This window comes from Taudactylus pleione, unplaced genomic scaffold (genome assembly GCF_031769625.1).
Source record: "Taudactylus pleione unplaced genomic scaffold, aTauple2 ptg000134l, whole genome shotgun sequence".
NCBI lineage: Eukaryota > Metazoa > Chordata > Amphibia > Anura > Myobatrachidae > Taudactylus > Taudactylus pleione.
The window spans coordinates 6,232,501-6,239,010 of record NW_028284536.1 but is presented as its reverse complement, the minus strand read 5'-3'; the positions used below and the strand labels follow the sequence as shown (position 1 = coordinate 6,239,010).

The 6,510-nt window shown below is 34.9% G+C and overlaps 2 non-coding genes across 2 annotated transcripts; both read left to right on the top strand.

The window, feature by feature from the left end:
- The first annotated feature begins 2,270 nt into the window (after positions 1-2,270).
- On the top strand, positions 2,271-2,344 carry TRNAN-AUU (transfer RNA asparagine (anticodon AUU)). Its single transcript has one exon. It is a non-coding gene; the product is annotated as a tRNA-Asn (tRNA).
- Positions 2,345-5,867: 3,523 nt separating this feature from the next.
- Positions 5,868-5,941, top strand: TRNAN-GUU (transfer RNA asparagine (anticodon GUU)). The gene has a single exon. It is a non-coding gene; the product is annotated as a tRNA-Asn (tRNA).
- Positions 5,942-6,510: the final 569 nt, after the last annotated feature.

Below are 6,510 nucleotides of genomic sequence, written 5' to 3'. Positions count from 1 at the left end.
GTAAAGACATTATGTGGATTTTTTGCTACAGCACTTCTGTCAAAATACAATTAAAATGAGTTAAGATGATAATGGATTTTCTACTATAAGCAAAGCCCAAAAAAGTCATCCCAATTTTAGATTTGATAAATGAAAATAGCACATAGCAGAGAATGGTTTCGATTCATCGACCTCTGGGTTATGGGCCCAGCACGCTTCCGCTGCGCCACTCTGCTGCTCATGGAAGTGCTTAGAACTCAAGAAGGGTTGATCCATCACAAGAACATGGCAATGTGTTCCTTTTAATTAACGAAAAATCTTAAAATAACTGTCCAGATTAGAGACTTTTTAAACTTTGGCAAGGAAACTTTCCAGATCAATGTTTCTTAGCTGTTATTTGTTTATGTCTCATATAGGGTCTCTGTGGTGCAATTGGTTAGCTCGTTTGGCTGTTAATCAGAATGTTGGTGGTTCAATTCCACCGAGGGATGAGAATCTTCTATTAGTCAAATTTTGGGGATTTTTATGTAGAGAAGTCAACATGTTAAATTACCTATTTTATGGTAGGGTTCAAGTCTTTCTCTGAAACAATTATCTCTAAAGTGCGTTTAATTTGATTTAAGACAATTTATTCAACATTTAGAAAATACCTGAAGGTTAATGTTGTTCCAAGTGATATCTAATCAGCACAATGCAAACTAGCAGCATTTTTAAGTGGAAGCCTGTGTTATGTTAAAACCAGGTGTTATCTTATCAGTACAAAGGTAAGGAATTAAGAAAAACTTTTTGAAGTGTGAAGATTTTTCTTACAAAATCATTGTCTTATTGCATCACCAAAGTGTAAGCTGGAAAGACGATTTTGATAAGTTACTTGTTAGAACACCTGATTTGCTCTTCTGGAGTCAATGTAGTTTGTTTTTCTCAATAACCATAGAAGTAATAGGGTAAAGTAAAGACATTATGTGTATTTATTGCTACAGCACTTCTGTCAAAATACGATTAAAATGAGTTAAGATGATAATGGATTTTCTACTATAAGCCAAGACCAAAAAAGTCAAAATAACAATCCCAATTTTAGATTTGATAAATGAAAATAGCACATAGCTGAGGATGGTTTTGATCCATCGACCTCTGAGTTATGGGCCCAGCACGCTTCCGCTGCGCCACTCTGCTGCTCATGGAAGTGCTTAGAACTCCAGAAGGGTTGATTCATCACAAGAACATGGCAATGTGTTCCTTTTAATTAACGAAAAATCCTAAAATAACTGTCCAGATTAGAGACTTTATAAACTTTGGCAAGGAAACTTTCCAGATCAATGTTTCTTAGCTGTTATTTGTTTATGTCTCATATAGGGTCTCTGTGGCGCAATTGGTTAGCGCATTCAGATGTTAACTGGAAAGTTGGTGGTTCAATCCCACCCTGGGACGAGAACCTTCTATTAGTCAAATTTTGGGGATTTTTAGGTAGAGAAGTCAACATGTCAAACTAACTATTTTATGGTAGGGTTCAAGACTTTCTCTGAAACAATTATCTCTAAAGTGAGTTTAATTTGATTTAATCCAAGTTATTCAACATTTAGAAAATACCTGAAGGTAAATGTTGTTTCAGGTGATATCTAATCAGCACAATGCAGCTTAGCAGCATTTTTAAGTGGAAGCCTGTGTTATGTTAAAACCAGGTGTTATCTTATCAGTACAAAGGTAAGGAATTAAGAAAAACTTTTTGAAGTGTGAAGATTTTTCTTACAAAATCATTGTCTTATTGAATCACCAAAGTGTAAGCTGGAAAGATGATTTTGATAAATTACCTGTTAGAACACCTGATTTGCTCTTCTGGAGTCAATGTAGTTTGTTTTTCTCAATAACCATAGAAGTAATAGGGTAAAGTAAAGACATTATGTGGATTTTTTGCTACAGCACTTCTGTCAAAATACGATTAAAAAGAGTTAAGATGATAATGGATTTTCTACAATACGCAAAGACCAAAAAAGTGAAAATAGCAAACCCAATTTCAGATTTGTTAAATGAAAATAGCACATAGCAGAGGATGGTTTCGATCCATCGACCTCTGGCTTATGGGCACAGCACGCTTCCGCTACGCCACACTGCTGCTCATGGAAGAGCTTAGAACTCAAGAAGGGTTGATTCATCACAAGAACATGGCAATGTGTTCCTTTTAATTAACGAAAAATCCTAAAATAACTGTCCAAATTAGAGACTTTATAAACTTTGGCAAGGAAACTTTCCAGATCAATGTTTCTTAGCTGTTGTTTGTTTATGTCTCATATAGGGTCTCTGTGGCGCAATTGGTTAGCACGTTCGGCTATTAATTGGAATATTGGTGGTTCGATCCCACCCAGGGACGAGAATCTTCTATTAGTCAAATTTTGGGGAATTTTAGGTAGAGAAGTCAACATGTCAAACTAGCTATTTTATGTTAGGGTTCAAGACTTTCTCTGAAACAATTATCTCTAAAGTGAGTTTAATTTGATTTAAGCCAATTTATTCAACATTTAGAAAATACCTGAAGGTTAATGTTGTTCCTGGTGATATCTAATCAGCAGAATGCAACCTAGCAGCATATTTAAGTGGAAGCCTGTGTTATGTTAAAACCAGGTGTTATCTTATCAGTACAAAGGTAAGGAATTATGAAAAACTTTTTGAAGTGTGAAGATTTTTCTTACAAAATCATTGTCTTATTGAATCACCAAAGTGTAAGCTGGAAAGATGATTTTGATAAATTACTTGTTAGAACACCTGATTTGCTCTTCTGGAGTCAATGTAGTTTGTTTTTCTCAATAACCATAGAAGTAATAGGGTAAAGTAAAGACATTATGTGGATTATTTGCTACAGCACTTCTGTCAAAATATGATTAAAATGAGTTAAGATGATAATGGATTTTCTACTATAAGCAAAGACCACAAAAGTCAAAATAGAAATCCCAATTTTAGATTTGAAAAATGAAAATAGCACATAGCAGAGGATGGTTTCGATCCATCGACCTCTGTGTTATTGGCCCAGCACGCTTCCGCTGCGCCACTCTGCTGCTCATGGAAGTGCTTAGAACTCAAGAAGGGTTGATTCATGACAAGAACATGGCAATGTGTTCCTTTTAATTAACGAAAAATCCTAAAATAACTGTCCAGATTAGAGACTTTATAAACTTTGGCAAGGAAACTTTCCAGATCAATGTTTCTTAGCTGTTGTTTGTTTATGTCTCATATAGGGTCTCTGTGGCGCAATTGGTTAGCACGTTCGGCTATTAATTGGAATATTGGTGGTTCAATCCCACCCAGGGACGAGAATCTTCTATTCGTCAAATTTTGGGGAATTTTAGGTAGAGAAGTCAACATGTCAAACTACCTATTTTATGTTAGGGTTCAAGACTTTCTCTGAAACAATTATCTCTAAAGTGAGTTTAATTTGATTTAAGCCAATTTATTCAACATTTAGAAAATACCTGAAGGTTAATGTTGTTCCTGGTGATATCTAATCAGCAGAATGCAACCTAGCAGCATATTTAAGTGGAAGCCTGTGTTATGTTAAAACCAGGTGTTATCTTATCAGTACAAAGGTAAGGAATTACGAAAAACTTTTTGAAGTGTGAAGATTTTTCTTACAAAATCATTGTCTTATTGAATCACCAAAGTGTAAGCTGGAAAGATGATTTTGATAAATTACTTGTTAGAACACCTGATTTGCTCTTCTGGAGTCAATGTAGTTTGTTTTTCTCAATAACCATAGAAGTAATAGGGTAAAGTAAAGACATTATGTGGATTTTTTGCTACAGCACTTCTGTCTCAATATGATTAAAATGAGTTAAGATGATAATGGATTTTCTACTATAAGCAAAGACCACAAAAGTCAAAATAGAAATCCCAATTTTAGATTTGAAAAATGAAAATAGCACATAGCAGAGGATGGTTTTGATCCATCGACCTCTGTGTTATGGGCCCAGCACGCTTCCGCTGCGCCACTCTGCTGCTCATGGAAATGCTTAGAACTCAAGAAGGGTTGATTCATGACAAGAACATGGCAATGTGTTCCTTTTAATTAACGAAAAATCCTAAAATAACTGTCCAGATTAGAGACTTTATAAACTTTGGCAAGGAAACTTTCCAGATCAATGTTTCTTAGCTGTTATTTGTTTATGTCTCATATAGGGTCTCTGTGGTGCAATTGGTTAGCGCATTCAGATATTAACTGGAAAGTTGGTGGTTCAATCCCACCCTGGGACAAGAACCTTCTATTAGTCAAATTTTGGGGATTTTTAGATAGAGAAGTCAACATGTCAAACTACCTATTTTATGGTAGGGTTCAAGTCTTTCTCTGAAACAATTATCTCTAAAGTGAGTTTAATTTGATTTAAGCCAATTTATTCAACATTTAGAAAATACCTGAAGGTTAATGTTGTTCAAAGTGATATCTAATCAGCACAATGCAGCTGAGTAGAATTCTTAAGTGGAAGCCTGTGTTATGTTAAAACCAGGTGTTATCTTATCAGTACAAAGGTAAGGAATTAAGAAAAACTTTTTGAAGTGTGAAGATTTTTCTTACAAAATCATTGTCTTATTGCATCACCAAAGTGTAAGCTGGAAAGATGATTTTGATAAATTACTTGTTATAACACCTGATTTGCTCTTCTGGAGTCAATGTAGTTTGTTTTTCTCAATAACCAAAGAAGTAATAGGGTAAAGTAAAGACATTATGTGGATTTTTCGCTACAGCACTTCTGTCAAAATACGATTAAAATGAGTTAAGATGATAATGGATTTTCTACTATAAGCAAAGACCAAAAAAGTCAAAATAGCAATCCCAATTTTAGATTTGATAAATGAAAATAGCACATAGCAGAGGATGGTTTCGATCCATCGACCTCTGGGTTATGGGCCCAGCACGCTTCCGCTGCGCCACTCTGCTGCTCATGGAAATGCTTAGAACTCAAGAAGGGTTGATTCATCACAATTGGTTAGCACGTTCGGCTGTTAACCGGAAGGTTGGTGGTTCAATCCCACCCAGGGATGAGAATCTTCTATTAGTCAAATTTTGGGGAATTTTAGGTAGAGAAGTCAACATGTCTAACTACCTATTTTATGGTAGGGTTCAAGACTTTCTCTGAAACAATTATCTCTAAAGTGAGTTTAATTTGATTTAAGCCAATTTATTCAACATTTAGAAAATACCTGAAGGTTAATGTTGTTCCTGGTGATATCTAATCAGCAGAATGCAACCTAGCAGCATTTTTAAGTGAAAGCCTTTGTTATGTTGTAACCAGGTGTTATCTTATCAGTACAAAGGTAAGGAATTAAGAAAAACTTTTTGAAGTTTGAAGATTTTTCTTACAAAATCATTGTCTTATTGCATCACCAAAGTGTAAGCTGGAAAGATGATTTTGATAAATTACTTGTTAGATCACCTGATTTGCTCTTCTGGAGTCAATGTAGTTTGTTTTTCTCAATAACCATAGAAGTAATAGGGTAAATTAAAGACATTATGTGGATTTTTTGCTACAGCACTTCAGTCAAAATACGATTAAAATGAGTTAAGATGATAATGGATTTTCTACTATAAGCAAAGACCAAAAAAGTCAAAATAGCAATCCCAATTTTAGATTTGATAAATGAAAATAGCACATAGCAGAGGATGGTTTTGATCCATCTACCTCTGGGTTATGGGTCCAGCACGCTTCCGCTGCGCCACTCTGCTGCTCAGGGAAGTGATTAGAACTCAAGAAGGGTTGATTCATCACAAGAACATGGCAATGTGTTCCTTTTAATTAACGAAAAGTCCTAAAATAACTGTCCAGGTTAGAGACTTTATAAACTTTGGCAAGGAAACTTTCCAGATCAATGTTTCTTAGCTGTTGTTTGTTTATGTCTCATATAGGGTCTCTGTGGCGCAATTGGTTAGCGTGTTCGGCTGTTAACCGGAAGGTTGGTGGTTCAATCCCACCCAGGGACGAGAATCTTCTATTAGTCAAATTTTGGGGAATTTTAGGTAGAGAAGTCAACATGTCTAACTACCTATTTTATGGTAGGGTTCAAGACTTTCTCTGAAACAATTATCTCTAAAGTGAGTTTAATTTGATTTAAGCCAATTTATTCAACATTTAGAAAATACCTGATGGTTAATGTTGTTCCTGGTGATATCTAATCAGCAGAACGCAACCTAGCAGCATTTTTAAGTGGAAGCCTGTGTTATGTTAAAACCAGGTGTTATCTTATCAGTACAAAGGTAAGGAATTAAGAAAAACTTTTTGAAGTGTGAAGATTTTTCTTACAAAATCATTGTCTTATTGCATCACCAAAGTGTAAGCTGGAAAGATGATTTTGATAAATTACTTGTTAGATCACATGATTTGCTCTTCTGGAGTCAATGTAGTTTGTTTTTCTCAATAACCATAGAAGTAATAGGGTAAATTAAAGACATTATGTGGATTTTTTGCTACAGCACTTCAGTCAAAATACGATTAAAATGAGTTAAGATGATAATGGATTTTCTACTATAAGCAAAGACCAAAAAAGTCAAAA